Source organism: Sapajus apella, unplaced genomic scaffold (genome assembly GCF_009761245.1).
Source record: "Sapajus apella isolate SASKATOON/1434 unplaced genomic scaffold, GSC_monkey_1.0 scaffold95, whole genome shotgun sequence".
NCBI classification, from domain to species: Eukaryota; Metazoa; Chordata; class Mammalia; order Primates; family Cebidae; genus Sapajus; species Sapajus apella.
The window spans coordinates 3418770-3438597 of NW_022437035.1; the positions used below are offsets into that span (position 1 = coordinate 3418770).

Below are 19828 nucleotides of genomic sequence, written 5' to 3' on the forward strand. Positions count from 1 at the left end.
CCATTGGATTTACCTGTACCTTAAAGGTTGGACATAACAGGTTTCTAAAATTTTAAGCTCGCAGGTTGCAATGGTCAGGAGAGGGGATAATAGAGATTTCATACAGTTTTTAATGGATATTAGACTTTTAAGTCTAACGTTTTTTCTTCTTGTGCCAATTTTGGCCATTTTTATTTCTTTCAAATTATTCATTTTATTTAAGTTTCAAATGTATCAGTGGTATGCTGCTTGTAGTATTTTTGAAATAATTTGTAAAAACTCTGCTGTTTTCCTAGTTAAAAGACTTACGGTGTATAACTCTCCCTTCTCACTTCCGTTCTCCATTTTTTCCCTTAATCAGACTTGCTAGAGGTTTTTTTTTTTTTAATTAATTTGTTTAAAAAGTGTGTTTTGTTTGTGCATGTGTGTGTGTGTGTGTGTGTGTGTGTGTGTATGTGTTTGAGACAGGGTCTGGCTCTATTGCCCAGGCTGGAATGTAGCGGCATGATCTTGGCTTTCTGCAAGCTTTGCCTCGGAGGCTGAAGCCAACCGAGTAGCTGGGACTACAGGCCCATGCCATACCCGGCTAGCTTTGTATTCTTTTTGTAGAGATGGGGCTTCACCAGGTTGCCCAGGCTGCTGTTGGGCTTCTGAGCTCAAGTGACTAGCCTGCCTTGGCCTCCCAGAGTGCTGGGAGCCACCACTCCTGGCCAAAAGTATTTTTTGTGCTCGTGGATATTCTCCATTGTTTCAGTGTCCTGGGCTCAGAGTGTTGGCAGTTGCTTCACTGGTAGCCAGATTTGAGGATGAAGAGTTTGCTCAAGAGAGATAATATTATAGTAAACAGTCATTGTGTGGCATCGTTAGGTCCTTAAGAACAGACATGGGGCATTATTCATCCTTTGATCTCCAGCATCCAGCACATGTAGGAAGCTCCGGGATGCTTTGCAAAAGGATGAATGGAATAGGACCAACAGAGATGCCAGAATTGCATAAAAACCTTGTGACCTTTGGAATATCCAAACCTTAATACCCTCATTGCCATCCCTCCAGCCAGTAAACTAGATTTTAGCAGAGGTGGAAAGACCATTTGTTTGGGTTACACCTCCTCAAATGCTAAATGGCTCCCTCCATTGTGGGTTTTGGCCCTAAATATAGAGCTTTTCAGTTCTCTTTGATGGACAGGACATGGTTCTAAACCCTCCTCAATAGATGGATATCAATCAGTTTCATTCCGGCCAAGCCAACTAAACCCAACCAAATCTACTTAACCCAACTCAGTCAAGCCACCTGAAATAAACCTACATAACCCAGCTTAGCACAACCTCACCACCAACACATTACAACCCCATTCAACTTGACCGTATTCAGCAAAAACCAATTGATTCCAGTTACTTACAATTTACCACAAATTACAATTCAACACAAGGCAACACACCACTTCTCATCCCCTATAACCTAAGTCAGCCCAACACAAGCCAATCCAAGTCAACGCAACTCCCAGCACAAGACAGTCCCACAACCCAATGAAATTCAATCTAGTGCAATTTAATAAACTATTTCAGCAACTCTTCTGTCTAAAGAAGATAAGGTACTTTGGACACAACACCAAAATAATGTTTCGAAACGTCTTTTTTTCTTGCCATTAGTGTTTAATGGAACTCTTGAAATCATCGTCCCATCAAACCTCCTTAGTGTATAGAGCCTTCTTCCTCTCTGGCCCCCTGAATCCTCACAACATGTTTTTTTTTTTTTTTGAGACAGTCTTACTCTGTTGCCAGGCTGGAGTGCAGTGGCACGATCTTGGCTTACTGCAAACTCTGCCTCCTGGGTACAGCCTGCCTCGACCTCCCAAGTAGCTGGGACTACAGCCACCTGCCAACATGCTCAGCTAATTTTTTGTATTTTAGTACAGATGGAGTTTCACCATGTTGGCCCGGATGATCTCGATCTCCTGACCTCATGATCCACCTGGCTCGGACTCCCAAAGTGCTGGGATTACAGGCATGAGCCACTACGCCTGGACACAACACTTTATTTTATGGAGTTACTGGTCTCATCTGAACTAGATTATGAGTGCTTGGGGGCAGGAATGATGTCAAATTCATCTACCTTCGGTATCATTAGATGGACATTAAGAAAATGTAGTTTAAGTGTATGACTAGCAGAAGAAATTTGTGAAGCTTATTCAGTTTTGGAGGTCAGTAGAGTTTTATCCCCTTCGGACACCTGGCTGAGGAGGATTTTCAGGAAAACCCACAGATGAGCCTAGGTTTGACTCCTGGCTTTGGCACCTACTATCTATGTGCCCTTGGGCAAGGCATGCCACCTTTATGGAGCTTAGTTTCCTTGTTCATAAAGTGAGAGTTAGATTCCCAGCTCTAGGGCTGTCCTGGCGATAAATATTGACTTGACACATGTGAAGCACTTACCACAATATCTGACATATAATTGAGGATGCATAAATATCTACTATATTTTTTTCCATAAGTTTCCTTGTTCAGCATTTTCTTTTAGTGACCTGGGGACAGCAGCCTCTGTGGATTGGAAAATTTCAAAACTCTCTCTGGATCCCTTGTAGGATAATACCATCTCTCGTAATAATAATTTCATTGGCGAAATTCCCAAATAACCACCATTTGTTTTGTATTTTACTATGGTTCCTTAGTTCAGAGAATCCTGAGAATGATTGATCTGGTGAAAGTATGCATTTATACATTTAAATTAATAGAGTACAGCATACTATGAGGACCACAGTCATTTGGACATCCACTGTTTTCCAGGATTGGTGGGCAGAGAGCTAAAAGCAATGCAATCCCTGTCCCCAAGGAACTTACAGTTTAATGGAGAACATGATGTAGAAATAAGACTGCAAAGGGTTAACTTTGACGGAAGGCTCCAGCTGTGCTCAGCTGTGCCCAGCAGTGGGTCACCATGTAGGAAGGTGGCTTATGCTGGGCCACCGCTGTCGAATTATAATTTGTTGGGTGCAGTTGGTTTTTGAATAAGGTCAAGTTGAATGGGGTTGTATCGTGTTGGTGGTGAGGTTGTGCTAAGCTGGGTTATGTAGGTTTATGTCAGTTGAATGGATGTGAATTGAGTTGGGTTAGGTAGAGGCCTTTCTCGCTCTGACACTCAGTTTCTTTAACTGTAGAATGGGGATCATGGGGCATAGAAGACATTCTCGTTGGTTGTCGTGGAGATTCAGTGAGAGAGTGATCAGTTCTTAAAGTGATTGTCTGCCTTGAGTCGTGAAGAGTACATTTGTTGGAATCCACATTCCATTATGAGAAATTCACATTCCATCATCTGAACTACTGGACAAGCGCTTGTGGCTCTCAGGCACACAAATGGCCCCGTGTGAACAGTTTGGCCACCAACATCTCTCTGGTTGCCAGATTGCCTGCGGCAGGAGTTGCAACTGACCCTAAGTCCTTAGACTGGGGCTCACGACTAAGTCACATTTGCTGTACCAGGCCTGCCAGGACAGCTGTTTCCAAAGTCAACTGCATTCCCTGCCGAGAAGCCAGGGCTGAATTCTTCATCACAGCCTGGCTGTGGGTTAGGCGTTATAAATAATGCTGTGCTGACAGCCAGGTGGACCGCATAGCTAACTGGATGACGTTTCATCTGTCCTGACAGGGACAGCCCTGCAAATAGAATCTGAGTGGCGGCAGGCCCCTCGGAGTCATTGTGCCCTTCCACTGAGTCTGGTGGGACCCTCTTCAGCTCATCTCAGACTGGAAGATGCCTGCCTTTTTTTGTTTCTTATACGTCTCCATGGAGAAAGGGAAACTCTCCCCAGGACACTATATTTTTCTTTTGGCAGTGGCTAGTGCAGGGTTAAAACATTCTGGAATCAGATCAGTGTTCAAATCTGGACTGAGCCACTCACAAGCTGTGTGACCTCAGGCAAGTTACCAAACCTCTCTGAGCCTCAGTTCCCTTACCGTTAAGATAAAAGAGGAGAATGGTGACCAGGTTCAAGAGTTGATATGGGTTTTGGATGGAATAAGGATCACAGGATCAAATGCTCTGGGAATGGGAGGTGTGATTTTGGGGGGGATACCAGGTCGTCAAGGACAGTTACTCTGCCACCTCCCTTGGTGTGCATGGGAATGGTGAGAGTTGCTCATCACTCAGGACAGGTGTAGCTCTGTCTGATTCCAGGGCTAGATAAGACCCCCTCCAAAGGGCCACTCCATTGCCGGTGTCCTCATCTCCCAGGCCTCTACCTAGGAGGCAGAGTAGCACAATGGGAGGACACAGGACTGAGGACCAGGGTTCGATTCCTGGCTGGGTGACCTTAGTACATCAACTGCTTTCTGTGGGCCATAGCTGACGGGGAAAGCCCTGGATAGAGCTTTAAAAAATAGCCATGTTTGTGGTTTTTAAAACCACCCTGCTGGGAACAGAAGTGCCTCAGATGTGGCTGTGCTCACTTCCATGCCCAGCCTCCATTAAAAACAGATTTGTGGCTGAACGCAGTGGCTCATGCCCGTCATCTCAGCCCTATGGAAGGCTGAGGTAAAAGAGTTGCCTGAGACCGCATTTCTAAGTCAGCTTGGGCGATGTCGTGAGACCCCCATCTCTACAAAAAATATTTTAAAAATTAGCCAGGCATGGTGGAGCACGTCTGTAGTCTCCGCTACTCAGAAGGCAGAGACAAGAGATCGCTTGGGCTCAGGAACGTGAAGCTGCCATGAGCTATGGTGTCACCCCACTACATTGCAGCCTGGGTGACAGAGTGAGACCTCATCTCTAAAACATTAAAAATAAAAAATAGATTTGTGCTCTAAGTAAGAAAAGCTTAACAAGCTGCTGTTGCCAGCAGACTCGAGGTTCACCTGGAGGAGGTGAGGGTGGTACCCCACCTCCAACAGCATGGCTCTCAAAGGCACCCGAAAGTAAGCATCCTCCCTGGTTCCCCGTTGCTTGTTGGAAGTCAGGACTTTGCTGAGCACTCAAGGCTTCTCCAACCTGACCTTCCCCCTCCAGCTCATTCCCACGCTTTGGAATCAACTCCAGGCCGTTGTGTGACTGCTTTAACGTGGTCCAGCATTTCCTTCCGCCCACTTCAATTCCCTCTACCTTGAAGGCTGTTCCTCTGCTTCTCCATGGAGTCCCATTCTTTACTTCTTATTCTAGACCACATTGAAATATCCTCTCACATCAGAAGGTTTCTCTTTTGAGCCCTCTAGGGAGAGGTAAGCAATTATTCATGCTTTTCAGTGCTGCATTTGTAGAATGCTTACTATGTGCCAGACATTAGGGATAAAGAGTGAACAAAGGCCAGGCGCGGTGGCTCACGCCCGTAATCCCAGCACTTTGGGAGGCCGAGGCGGGTGGATCACGAGGTCAAGAGATCGAGACCATCCTGGTCAACATGGTGAAACCCCGTCTCTACTAAAAATACAAAAAATTAGCTGGGCATGGTGGTGCGTGCCTGTAATCCCAGCTACTCAGGAGGCTGAGGCAGGAGAATTGCCTGAACCCAGGAAAAAAAAAAAAAAAAAAAAAAAAAAAAGCCTGGTTCTGAAACCAGGCAGACAAAGAGCGAAACTCCGACTCAAAAAAAAAAAAAAGAAAAAAGAGTGAACAAAAAAAGACACAGTCTCTAACTTCATGGAGTTTATAGTCCTGTTGGAAACAGAGTTAGTCAAATACAGACGCCATTGTTTATGTATTTAGAAATCTATATTAGTGCCCCTAAGTTCCAGCAGAATGCTTAACAAGGGATCTGCCTAAATTGGTGTATTGGGAAAGGCTTCTCTAAAGAGGGGATGCTGAGGCTTCAGGTCCAGTTAGCCAGGTGAATGGGGAGTAGGGAGGGCAGCGTGTGCAAAGGTCCTGTGGCAGGAATGGTGGTGTACAGTGACGGCTTATCTTGGTCTACCCCAGGCAGTCCCTCGTGTCCTGGCTTATGGATTAATAGCATTCTCTTTCCTTCTCCAAAGTGGCCTGGTTTGGAAGGTAAATTCTATGGTTGACTAACGGAATGAAAAGAAGCCTGGAGTGTCAGGGCTGCCGTGTGGGAGAGGTTTGGCAGGGACTGGACCACATGCTCGGTGAAGGCTGGAGAAGGAGGTCATGATCTCGCCTGAGAATGATGAGATACCATTGAAGGGTTTCAGGCACAGTGTGCCAGGATCTTCTCTACTTTCTTTTCTTTTTTTTGAGACAGAGTCTTGCTCAGTCACCCAGGCGGGAGTGCAGTGGTGCAGTCTCAGCTCACTGCAACCCCCGCCTCCCGGCTTCAAGCGATTCTCCTGCCTCAGCCTCCTAAGTAGCTGGGATTACAGGTGCACGCCACCATGCCTGGCTAATTTTTGTATTTTTAGTGGAGATGGGGTTTCACCATGTTGGTCAGGCTGCTCTCAAACTCCTGACCTTGTGATCTTCCCACTTCAGCCTCCCAAAGTGTTGGGATCACAGGCGTGAGCCGCTGCACCCGGCCAATCTTCTCTACTTTTGAAAACAACATCTGCCTTCTCTGTTATCCCTGTTTTTGGCTACTGCTCTCTTGAGGATCCACCCTGCACATTATGGGTTGTTGTTTTCCATAGTTCTTCTCTCCCTAGACTGTGAGCTTCGGGAGGGACAGAAGGAACCCCTCCTGGACAATGCTCCATGTTCTTTTCCTTCCCACTTGCTGGATGTTGGGTAGGAACAAATTTCTGGAGGATGTTCCATGGCTTCAATGCTGGAGCTTCATTGGGTAGTTAGTGTGAACAATAAACAAACTTCTATTATGTCTGAGCCATCATAAATGACTTAGAAATAGTGAAAGGGAAAATGCTAGCTACTGTGCAGTGAGCTCACGGCCTATGTTAAGCTTGCAAACTTTATTCTCACTATTTAATTTAATCAGGAGACTACTTCATGGATAAGGAAACAAAGATTCAGAGAGGTGACTTGCCCAAGGCGACACAGTGAATGAGCAGAGGAGCTGGGATTCAAACCCAGGAATGTCTGACTTAAAGCCAAAGCTCTTAAAACAGCAACCGTGAAATTAGCAGCCCCCAATTTCTCCGTCTGTGGCAGCAGCGAGAATCTCCCCACCCTGTGGATCCAGGGATGAGGCTGGCCATTGTCCTGCTAGGCAGAGCTTGACCAGGGCAGAGGCTGGGGTAGGGGAGGTGTGTGGGAGAGACAGGGGCAACCCGCACCTGCAGTTGTAGCTTCTGATCCCATGTCTACGTCAAGTACCCAGCTCAGACAGGGGATGGTGGTATTTCTTTCACCCGCCTGCAGTTTGGCAGGTTCCTCAAAGAGAAATGCTCTTAGATTCATTTAAAAGTCTAAGCAGGGACAGCACAAATTATTAGTGTTTGAAATATTTATAAAGTCTCTTGTTTGCCATGGCATAGGAGGTGATAGACCACAAATAAAAGAAAACCGCAGATGCACCACGCATGGAGACGGGGAGGAATGCTGTCTGCCTGCCACCGCCACCTCATGTTTGAAGGCTGCTAAGCCCGGTGAATTTCCATTCTGCGTTTTCTCAAACTGACTTCCTTTCTACAGCTCTGTTCACCTCTCCCTCGTTAAGACAATCACCAGATACTTAAATGGAGGATTTCAACCCCACAAACCAAACACATCAGGGCAAGCTGGGGTAAAGACAGAAGAGAAGGCACTGCTTTTATTTTTGTGTTTTGAGAAAGTTTCACCCCTGTCCCCCAGGCTGGAGTGCAATGGCATGATCACGGCTCACTGCATCCTCTGCCTCCTGAGTTTAAGCAATTCTCCTGCCTCAGCCTCCCAAGTAGTTGCAACTACAGATGCACACCACCATGGCTGGCTAACTTTTGTATGTTTATAGAGACAGGGTTTTGCTATGTTGCCCAGGCTGGTCTTCAACTCCTGGGCTTAAGCGATCTGCCCACCTCAGCCTCCCAAAGTGCTGGGATTACAGGTGTGAGCCACCACACCCGGCCAGGAACGCTGTTTTAAAAATTTTTCTGGGAGTCTAAAATGATATCAAAATTAAAAATTAAAAAAATCACACAACATAAACTTATATAGCATTTAAGTTTATGGGAAAAAAAAACCATGGAGAAAAATAAATGTGCTTTTCTGATGTGACAGAAGGAAAAACCGAAGTCACCCAGTGAGTCAAGGATGAAAACCGAGGTCGTCCGTCTGACTTCCAGCCCGGAGGTCCGTCCCTTTTTGCTGATCTTTGACCACTGAAATGTACATGCTAATGATTTAGAAAGAGGTGCTTAGGTCCTGATTTGGGAATTACATAGCTTGGATTTATTCATCGGTGTGCAAATATACATACATCTGCTATATATGTATATGCATTTATTCACTCAGATCAATGAATGAATGAATGAATGAATGAACTCATTTGTTTATTCATTTACTGACTCAAAAAATACTATACTATGTGCAGGAGATGCAGCAGTGAGCAAGAGAGATTTGGCCCTGCTTTTCCTGAGCTAGTAAAAGATATGGTTTCAGGTGACGTCTCATGCTTCCAGTTGATCCCAGGAGGAGCTCTGGAGTGTGAGTTGCACCCCAGAGTTGTTCTACCTTGGAGTAAAGAGGCTGGCCTTTTGCACCCTTATAATAGTCAATTATTGGCTGCATGACACCAATGTAGCCAATTGGTGTAGAGGGGAGGGTGTACCCTCTGCAGGATTTCCGGGTAAGGCAGCTCCTGTCCGCGGAGGGCCGGGTTAGCTGTGAGGTGCTGCTGTCTTAGCAGCCAACATTCTCCACAGCCAGTGCTGGACTTACCAATTTCCATTACTAGTTTAATGTACATTTAATGTACAACCAAGGGGGTTGGATGCATTGATCTTTCAGAGGAGATCTGAGTGAGGCAGGAATGGTATCTACTACATGAGGAACGGAGCTTTATCCTACTGGGAAAGTGGGGGAGGCAGTCCGGAATTCATACTTCTATGTGATCTCAATTTGAGGGATGAGGGAGCTGGGCTATTTACCCACCGACCCCTGGCAGCCCTCACCGAAGGTGGCTCCCAGGGGAGGTTAATTCTCAGCATGGCCGGTGTGCAGCCACAGAGAGCTCCAGCAGCAGACAGAGTCACATGCTGGAAGGTAGAGGTTGGGCAGATGTGCTCAGATGTGGCCGTGTGGGACGCCAAGATCATCTCCTCCAGGTGGCCTGGACCAATCGGACGTATCCCTCAGAAATGTGGAATGAGGAAGCTGGTGGATGCTTGGAGTCTCAGGTCAGCCGAGGCACCAGAGCAAGGAAATTACACCTGTGGCTGGAGTAGTCATCATGGCCTTTTGTGTGATGAAAATGTATGGGCATGAAGGTAAGGGGTCATCAGCATTGTTGGCCGGGACAGACCGGGAGTAGGGATCTCTCTGCACAGAGATGCTAGGAAGTCACTCGGGCAAGGAGGTGGCTGGCCGGGGACCTCACTTGGCTCCTGATTGTTCTTTCACTTGTTCGTTCATTCTACAGATATTTACTGAGGGACTATGACATGCTAAGCTTTGTGCTCAATGCAGGGAATGTGAAGGAGGAATGAACCAGGCAGGGTCCTAGCTCTGTGGAGTTTATATTCTATGTGTGTGTGGCAGGGAGAGGGGATAAGTAAATAAATGTACAACATAATCAGAGATCAGGTACCTTTAGTAAAGGAAACCAGCAGGGTGCAGGGTAGAGAGTATCTGATGATGAGGGTACTTTTGACAGGTGATCAGAGGCAGATTCTGATCATCCCCACTTTACAGATGAGGGAACTGAGGCTTTAGAGGATAAGGAACTTGCCCAAGCGCATTCAGCTAGTAAGTGGCCCTCTCTGTAGATTCCGTCTGTCTCGTGTAATACCTTCTACTCTTGGCTCTGTTAATTCCTTGAGCCAACACGGGTTAGATCCACTCTTTCTGCTTTCCCTGTCAATGATTTTATGATTTGGAGACCATGACACCGACCCTCTTGAATCCCTGCCCAGACCCTTCTGGGCATGCACTGGTCTGGGATGAGCTGTGACTAACAGGCTTGGGGCCAGCCTCACATTGCCGCTGTCAGGGTCCAGGAGACTAGAGTGGCTCTGGGGACAGGGAGACTCACCCCAGCCCACCACTTCTTCACCGTGGGACTTTGGACGAATGACCTCACTTCTCCAAGTCCCAGTTTCTTCCTCTGTCACATACTGACACCAATTGTCTCTACCTCCTGGAACTATCGTGAAGATTAAATGAGCTGATGCTTGTGTAAGATTTGGCGCCATGCCCAGGGCAGAGTAAACACTCACGTCAGGCTCGGTGGGGGCAACAGCTGCCCCCAGATATTCTGATCACCTGTCGGAGGGTCTGAAGGGGCCGGGGAAGGCAGGTACTCTCAGCCCTGGTCTTCAAGAGCCTCAGCCCCTGAGTGACCCTGAACCAGAGCTGCGGGTGGAGAAGAGCCAATTTCCTGACTTTGGGTCAGGACTGCCAAAGCCAATTAGGGAAGTCAGACGGGCGGCAGCCTCCAGCACCCAAGCAAACCGATGTGGCAGCCAGTGGAGGGGCCGGCTTGCTCTGACCTTAAACCCGAATGCTCCTGCCCACATCTGCAGCTAAATAAACCAAGTAAATCATGCTGGCAGATAGATAATTAAATAATTATCAGGCACTTAATAACAAGGAGTGGGTGTTCTGAATTACCATATTAGACAGTGTCTTTGAAGACTAATTGTTGCATTACATCAGAGTTACTCATTCATTATTCTTGTCATTTCGGGTGATAATTTGCACTTTAGGAGACAGCGACAATTTTAGCAGGCAATTAGAGACGTGTCAGGCCTGGCCCCGTGAGTTACTGTCACAATTATTGCCTTTTTTTCCCCGGGTCCTCATTGGCAGCCATGTATTTAAGGGGATTTGGGTAATTCCAGGCCTGTGCAAAACAACCAACCCACGGGATAGTGGCAGGGCAGGGAACACAGCAGCCGCCACCATGGGAGCAAGGAAGGGGCGGCGTCCCGGCCGTGGTAGTGCGAAGCCAGGGCCGGCAGGCAGAGCCGAGCAGGGCTGTCGGAGCCTCATCCAGTCAACGAGCGTGCTCCCTCCTAAGTAGTTGGTGACGCTGCCTGTTTCTCTCCTGGCTTCTTGTCACCCACTCAACAAGGCTTCTGTGACTGCTTACCTGAACCTTTGCAACGAGCTCTCACAGGTCTTGGGGAGACAGAAGGGAGGAGAGAATCAAGAAGGGGGAACAGAGAAGAGGAGAGGGGAAGGAAGAAACGAGAGGAAGGAAAAAAGATGTAGAAATCCCGTTTTTAACTTTCTATCTTTGATGAGGCTTGGGAACTGTGGGGACCTTGAGGATCCCAGGAGGGAGTGCCCCTCCTGGGTTTAGGTAATTGCTAGAGATAGCAAACCACTTCCCTTCTGAGGAAGCCTTTGATACGCAAACCAACCAATCCTGAGTCTATTTATCAAGGTCCTACCTCCAGGACCCTATCCCAGTGCTCCAGCTCACCCCAGGGCCAGGAACCAGGCAGCTAGGGACCTCCCCTGCAGCCCAGAGTCTGCTGAATGTATTCACAATGGCCAATGCTAAGTCTGCCTACCCTGGCTCACTTGTTCTTTCCGGCAAAATCCACGACATTGTTATCACTGCTGTTTCTGAGACAGAGTCTCGCTCTGTCTCCCAGGCTGGAGTACAGTGGCACAATCTTGGCTCGCTGAAACCTCTGCCTCCCAGGCTCAAACGATCCTCCCACCTCAGCCTCCCAAATAGCTAGAGGACTGTGCACCACCACGCTCAGCTAATTTTTTGTACTTTTTGTAGAGGCAGGGTTTCACCATGTTGCCCAGGCTAATCTCAAACTCCTGGGCTCAAGGGACCCGACTGCCTCAGCCTCTCCAAGTGCTGGGATTACAGGTGTGAGCCACCACGCCCAGCCTATTCTTATTATTTTATTTTGGCTACCATCAACCGAGAAGACAAAATCCATGATAAAGGCCCTGGCCTCCGCTTTCCCCTGGCTCCGTCTGCCCTGCGTAGCCTGTCATGCCCCCTCCTCTTGGGAACTGTGAATAATAAGCTATCTTTTCAGTAGTGGTCGTCTAGTGCTATGGGGTGTCACCATACCCGAACAAAAACAAAATCCTGTGTGTAAAACAGAAAATAATATAGGAAACAAGAGAAGAGAATAGAAGAAGGAAGTGAAAAATGAAGGAAAGAAAAGAAGAGCCGGGCGCAGTGGCTCAGGCCTGTAATCCTAGCACTTTGGGAGGCCGAGATGGGTGGATCACGAGGTCAGGGGTTCGAGACCAGCCTGACCAACATGGTGAAACCCCATCTCTACTAAAAATACAAGAATTAGCCGAGCATGGTGGCACACGCCTATAGTCTCAGCTACTCAGGAGGGTGAGGCAGGAGAATCGCTTGAACCTGGTAGGCGGAGCTTGTAGTGAGCTGAGACCACGCCATTGCACTTCAGTCTGGGCAACAGGGTAAGATTCTGTCTCAAAACAAACAAACAAACAACAACAACAACAACAAAAAAAAAAAAAAAGAGGGAGATGGAGAAAGACATCGAGAGAAGGGAACAGGAGAAAAAAGAGTTTGAAAGGAGAAAGAAGACTGAATAAAATAAAGAGAGAGAAAGAGGAGAAAAGGGACAATGTGGAAAGGAAAGAAAGGAGGGAGAGGGAGAACGAGGTGGGGGGAGGGAGAGGGAGCAGGGGAAGAACGCGGGGAGGCTGCCTGTGAAAGCTACCTCTGAAACCAACATTTTCCCCCCCAGTGCTTGCAGTGTTTACTTTTCAGTGAAATCCAGCGTCTGGGTTCATTTGCCCACAGCTGACTCACTTGACCCTGGGCAACTTCAGAGCAGACACCACGAGTCAATGACTCAGAGCAGGCCCTCAGAACATGTTTGTGACTGGCTCCATAGTGTGAATCAAGAAAAATAAAGCACGACTAAATACAAATGCAAAACTCCATAGAAAGGGAGGATTTTGAGCTTCAGGGCAATGACTTCTCAGCTCTGTCCTTAGCAATTAGACAGGAAGAGACGGCAGTGGCTGAATTGGGCCTCCTTTTTCCTCAGCTTAGACTTGGAAGGAGTCATCGGCTCAGGATGCATGCTGCCAGGAGACAGGGCAGCTGCTGAAGGGACGTGTGCCTCAGTAACCATCAGAGGTGGTAAAACTCAGTCCCTCAGAACGTGGGCCTGGAGTCTCAGTTCCACCACTTATTAGCTGTGTGACCTTGGGCAAGTCACATTTCTGAAATTATAATTTTGTCCTGTCAAGGTTGATAGGCTAGCAGGCTTTGCTGAGCTTTAACGAGATTAAGTCTATAAAGAATTATGGGCCAGGTGCTGTGGCTCACACCTGTAATACTAGCACTTTTGGGAGGCTGAGGTGGGAGGACCCCTTGAGGCCAGGAGTTTGAAACCAGCCTGGGCAACATAGTGAGACTCCCATTTCTACAAAAACTAGAAAAACTAGCTGGGTGTGGTGATGTGCACCTGTAGTCCCAGATACTTGGGAGTCTGAGGCGGAGGATGTCTTCAGCCCAGGAGTTGGAGGCTGCAGTGAGCTGCTGTGACTGTACCATGGCACTCTAACCTGGGTGGCAGAGTGAGACCTTACTCCAAAAAAATAAATAAATAAATAAAAGTTGGGTATGGTGGCTCACACCTGTAATCCCAGTACTTTGGGAGGCCCAAGATGGGTGGATCACGAAGTCAGAAGACCAAGACCATCCTGGCCAATATGGTGAAACCCTGTCTCTACTAAAACATGAAAAAAAAAAATTAACCAGGCGTGGTGGCGCATGCCTGTAATCCCAGCTACTCAGGAGGCTGAGGCAGGAGAATCGCTTGAACCTGGAAGGCGGAGGTTGCAGTGAACCGGGATTCCACCACTGCTCTCCAGCCTGGCAACAGAGCAAGATTTCATCTCAATAAAATAAAATGCGTAGGACCTGATGCAGAGCAAGTGTTTCTGGGTAAGTGGGAGCTACTGTTTTATTATTATTATTCTAAATTTGAATTCGTGTATGGTTCTCTGTCCCTACTTGGCTTTGATCTGGACCCATCATCTTTCTGCTCCTATTAGGTTAGAAGATGATTCTGGTGGTGGGGCTGGTTCCCTCTGGCACCGGGACTGGCCCTTCCTAAGATGGTTCCTCCGAGGGTTGGGATTTTCCCTTGACCTCACTCCTTGGGGCATGCCACCCCATACATCACAAGTCCACTCCTGGCTGGGAAGCAGAAAGAAGGACCCTCTACAACATGTACTCAACATCCGCTGCCTCCCAAAGCCCCATGCCAACCATGTAGCATTCTTTACTTTGTTAAGCCTCACAGGAACCTCTGAAGTGGGGGCAATTATTCCATTCCCATTTTACAGATGAGAGGACAGGCAAAGAGAGGTAGAATAGGTTCTTTAGGGTGATACAGCCACACAATGGCAGAGTCAAGATTTGAGCCTGACTCAGGATCTGTTTTGCAGTCTTCACTGTCTCCTAAGATGCAGTGTCATTACCCGATGTGGTCACCCCACAGGTGAGAAACTCAAACAGTGCTTCGAGCCCAGTTCTGCAGCAACAGCTGGCTTCATACAGCAAAACGGGTTTTTCCCAAAAATGTAAAAAATTGTATTTGAAGAAAACCACAAACCATGATGTAAAAGGTGCAAGTGACTGGGGACAGTACATTTTAAGGATATATATAACATATATAAATCTATGTTTATATATACATATACATACACACACATATGCATAAGCTAAATGGAGTTAATTAAGTTAAAACCACAGTAAATCTAACAGATTCATATTAACATGATGGTCAGAACTGTAGGAAATATAGTATTTTGAAAAAGAATAAATCCAGCCAATTACAGATTTATGTTGACGCCAGCACGGTTACCACCGTTTTACAATAATCATGGATCAATCAACGTTTTATGACAAAACTATAATTTTCACGTGTTTCACCCTCACCTAAAAGTTTCCTCGTTTGCTTAATTCCCAGAATGTGATTCTATAAATCTTTCTCTCTGCGATATTAAGTAGATAATAAGAACGCCATGTAAGATTTGCTTATGGTTTAAACCACAGTTGCAAATGATTTATAATTAGGGTCAAATCTAAGACAAAACATTATTAAAGTCAAAACCTGCTGTAAATTGGCGCGGTTGGCTTGGGCATTTAGGAATTTATCGGGGTTTGATGACAGTATTTCGTCTGGTGATTTCCATGGGGCCAGCTGACACCAAGGGGGGATATTTATGATTAAGGAAAAGCTATAGAATATACTGGGGTGTCCCTGGTGGCTTCAGCCAAGGGGACTGCCCGGCCTGACTCTGTGTGTCATCATCAAAGGCAAGACCCTCAGTGTGGGTTTCTCTAGGCATGTGACCCACCACCGAGAGGACAGAGTCCACCCTGCTTTCCCTACAGGCTGATCTCCTTGGAATTGTTAGCTGAAGATGTTACCCAGAATAAATCAGACCACTAGAGTGTCATTTGCGCAACATGTGTTTATTGAGCACCTACTATGTGCAAGGTCCTGGGGATACAGTGGTCAACTAGTGAAGCAAATGTCTCTGCTCTCACATTGTGGAGAAGAGACCTAATCCCTTACACATAGGAGGTAAGGCACAGGCCAATATAGGTGGGAGTTTGGAGAGATGTGGGCGATGGGTGAGAGAGAAGCTGGTAGGAAGTGGGAGAGAAGCTAGGCTGGTGGAGAGTGGGAAGAGAGGCTGGCGGAGGTGAGGGGGAAGTTATAGGGATAAGGGGGAGGCTGGTAAGGAAGGGGTGGGAGGACGGATGTATAGTCCATTTAAAATAAAGTGTCAGGGAAGGCCCCCTGGAGGAGGTGGTGTTTCCTTTGTGTTAGGGGTAGAGGAGTGAGCCAGGGGCTGTCTGGGGAAAGAGCATTAGTAGATCTTTTTCTGAGGAGGAGATATCAGTAAATGCAGAGGCTACGAGAAGACAGCATCGCAGCACACATGAGTAACAGGGAAGAACCCAGTGTGTCTGGAGAAGAGAGAGCAATGGGGGGTCTGGGGCGTGGAGTCAGGGCTCAGGCCATGCACGGCCAACACCTTAGCTCTCCGGTGATGGGGAGGCCATAGGGAGGGTTGGACCGGGTGATGACCTGCTCAGATAGACATTTCAAAAATAATTGTTTTGGACACCGTCTGGACAAGTGACAGGGCCAGGAGCAAAATGGGAGGCATTCCTGCTATCCAGGTGGGAAAGGAAGGTAGTCGAGACCAAGAGGTAGAGAGGAGGAGAGATGAGTGCACTTGAAATCATTTTTGGAGTGGGGCTACCAGGACCTGTTGATGAATTGGACATTGGACATGACAAGGAGAGAGGATTGAAGGCTGAGTCGTTTGAGCGAAGTTTGAGTCGTTTTCGGCTGGAGCACCTATTTCCATGATGCTGCTCGTTCCGGAAATGAGGAGGACTGGAGGTGGAACCAGGTTAGAGAAAGAGTGGCATGGGGTCCAGATTTTGGTGAGGGCTTATGAAGCTTGAGATGCCATTAGTGTCCAAATGAAGAGGTCAGGGGAGCAGGTGCATATATGAGTCTGACCTGTTTTGGGAGAGAGGTCAGGCTGGAGTAAGAAAATATGAAGGCATCAGCCTGAGGCTGGTTTGAAGCCATGAGGTCACCAAGAACCAAGGGGAGATAAGTGCAAGGGAACATCTGCAGCTGAGTCCCGGCGCCTGCAACACTTAGGCATCGGGGGGAAGGAGAAGCGCCCAATAGTGGACATCCAGAAGGAGATGTCATTGACATACGAGGAAACCCAAGAGCATGTGTTGTCCTTGGAGAGAACATAAACCCACAAAGGTAAAGCCATCCGTGGTATCAAATATGAGAGGTCAAGTCAGATGAACAATGGACTCCGACTACTGGCTTTGGACACAGGGTGGTCTTCAGCCACCTGGACGTGAAAAGTTCTGAATTATTGGACTGCACTTAGACATTTTTGCACCACCCTCCCTGCAAGACATTCCAAGAATCAATGGTGTCAAAATTGCTTGATTTCTTGGAGACCTGTTTTTGAGGGGCATCCTCAACTCCATTACAACTGCTTTGGTATGAGCACCTAGGAGATATCGCTCCCAAGGGAATACCAAGGAAATCTGCTTTTTTTTTTTTTTTTTTTTTTTTGAGACGGAGTTTTTGCTCTTGTTACCCAGGCTGGAGTGCAATGGCGCGATCTCGGCTCACCGCAACCTCCGTCTCCTCGGTTCAGGCAATTCTCCTGCCTCAGCTTCCTGAGTAGCTGGGATTACAGGCACGCGCCACCATGCCCAGCTAATTTTTTGTATTTTTAGTAGAGACGGGGTTTCACCATGTTGACCAGGATGGTCTCGATATCTTGACCTCGTGATCCACCCGCCTCAGCCTCTCAAAGTGCTGGGATTACAGGCTTGAGCCACCGCGCCCGGCCCGGAAATCTGCTTCTTTAACTGACTGTAGTTTCCATCTTTAAACACATAGATTCCTATTCCTTTCTTTGCTTTGGCCACCAGTTGCTTAGCAACTGCTTACGGACAGCGTTTGTGTGTGCCAAACTCATTCTTGTTTCCATCCTATTTTTTGTTCTCATTTTCCCTTTGCCCTGGTTACCTTCTCTATTTTATTTTAATCCCCTTCTAACGTGCACATTTCTCTCTAACGTGTGTATTTCTGGTGCGTAATCGCTGTAAATTTCTTTGGAACCATATGGGGGTAAACAGTGTGACAAATGCCAAATGCTCTGACTGTTCCACAGTTACCCCTGAGCCTTGATTAAGAACCCTCGTGCATCCTGATGGAGAGAAAAGGGACCTGGGCATGGAGCCAGGAGATATTTATTCTAGTTCTGGCTCTGCCACTAAATAGCTGTGTGACCCTGGCAAATCTAGTCCCCTCTCTGAATCTCAGTTACTTTCACTATCAAACACAGGGGTTATATTACATTGGGATTAGCAAACACGAGGCGCCCTATGTACTGACCATCTCCTAGTTCCATAGCAGACATCACTAATCAATCAGGCACTCTTTGGGATTGGATTTAAACAAGACATCCAAATCCTTCTTAACACATTACCTCAGGCCGCGGTTACCAGTCGATGGGATCTGGCATGCTACAGGAGGCCCATTTGCACTATGGGACTAAGTATCATTTCCATGTGAGATTGATTGTTGCTCATGAACTAGAACTCTAGTACCATCTGCGGTGGCTGCCATTCTGCTGTCTTGATGATAACAACGCCTTTTCATCCCCTCTGCTAATTTCAAAGCAGAGGGGATGGAAAGGCATGTGGGAAGGCTCCATAATAATGATAGAGGGTACCATGTATATCCTAGCATTTGGCATTGGATATATGAATATATCCTTAAGTGTATCCATAGAGGGTGTGGTCAGACTATACCCTCTATTTACTTAACCGGAGCATTTAGGACCTCAGAATATACAGGCTTACTGGATGCCAAATCTCAGAGATAATGATTCGTCTTTTATTGGAATAAGCACACTCATGTAATTTCCATGATCACTAAGATGTTTTTGTTGTTGTTCTTGTCATTGTTGTTGTTTTTCCAAATAGAAATAAGGACATACTCCAACATTTCTGTTTAAATCACCCTTCACAAGTCTGGGAAAAAAGAAATTAAGAACCTGTGTGCATCCTGATGGAGAGAAAAGAGACCTCATGGAGAGAGAAGAGTCTCTATTTTCTTAATAGAGAAACTAGGAAACTAACTTTTAATTAATTAATTGATGTTTGAAAAATTCCCCGTTTTCTACTATAATTAAGTATATCTATGTGTATGTTCTTTGAGAGTCATAGAGCCATAGCTATGTGACTCATACAGCCTAAGAACTCCTTAATTAATTCCTTCCTATAACCCTTTGAGGTAGCTAATTTTATTATTCCCATTTTAGCACTGGAGCAATTGAGGCTCAGAGAGGTGAAGGGACTGGACCAAAGTGTTGTCTAAAAATCATCTTCAATGACATCTCTGATATAACAAAATCCTCACCAAAAACTTACAAGAATTCTGGTTTTCTATCTTTGTTTTTGAAACCTCAATGGGAAACCCATGGCTTTGATAGAGGTTTTGTGAACAGACTTTGATCTCAGAAAGAGGGTGATATTTTCTATTTTTTCCAATTTAATCCCCGTTCACCCTGAGAGGCAGGCATGGCATGATACCCCTTTTACAGATGAGATTAAAAAGGCTTTGAATGTTGTGCCTTGCCGAAGCTTATAGATTTGACTCCAAATTCTCTCCTCCAGGATAAACTGCCCTTCGGGATGAACTGTCCTTCTCAAGACTGAGCTCAGGCATATCTCACTTCTTTGCAGAAATGAAAATGAAGGAATAAGAGGATGCTGGGGATTTCCAAATGTAAATCCTTTATTTATTCAGATGCCAGGTTGCTGGGGGAGGAGGGAGGAGATTTGGCCATCAGGAAAGACGTGGTGTCAGACGGCTGTTTGCATATGGTGATCTTGGTCTCTTGTAGCCAGTGACAAGTGGGTTACCAGATTCTTTGGGCAGAAATATATTTTGGGATTCATTGTGGTCCAGGCACTATGGACAAGAAGTATTTCCTCAATAAATGACGGATGAATAAGTGAACGAACAAATGAATGACTGACCTGCTTGTTCTCACCCTAGCAAACGTCCTATGTCTTGCATGTTTCAAAAACCCATTTACAACACCGAGCCTAGACACCTCCTTGCCTACTCTGTTGGTAGAGTTCCAGAGGCACTCACCCCTCTCCCATCTCTGCTTTGGGAGCTGTATCTAGGGGATTCACTGCAGCAGCAGGAGCTGGCTGACAACAATTCTTCCTGTTTCCAGGGAAAGCCTCTATTTTGTTTTGTTCTGC

General features: G+C 46.6%; 1 long non-coding RNA gene across 2 annotated transcripts in view; it reads left to right on the forward strand.

Moving 5' to 3' along the window:
* Positions 1 to 11645, forward strand: part of LOC116535586 — a 32285-nt gene extending 20640 nt beyond the window's left edge. Inside the window, exons 4-6 of one of the 2 annotated variants that reach the window (XR_004262277.1) lie at positions 7350 to 7460; positions 8071 to 8178; positions 8384 to 11645. This is a non-coding gene — a long non-coding RNA (uncharacterized LOC116535586). Of the gene's footprint in view, positions 1 to 7349; positions 7461 to 8070 lie in introns of both variants that reach the window. The other variant, XR_004262276.1, reaches the window with a different exon arrangement.
* The last annotated feature ends 8183 nt before the right edge of the window (positions 11646 to 19828 follow it).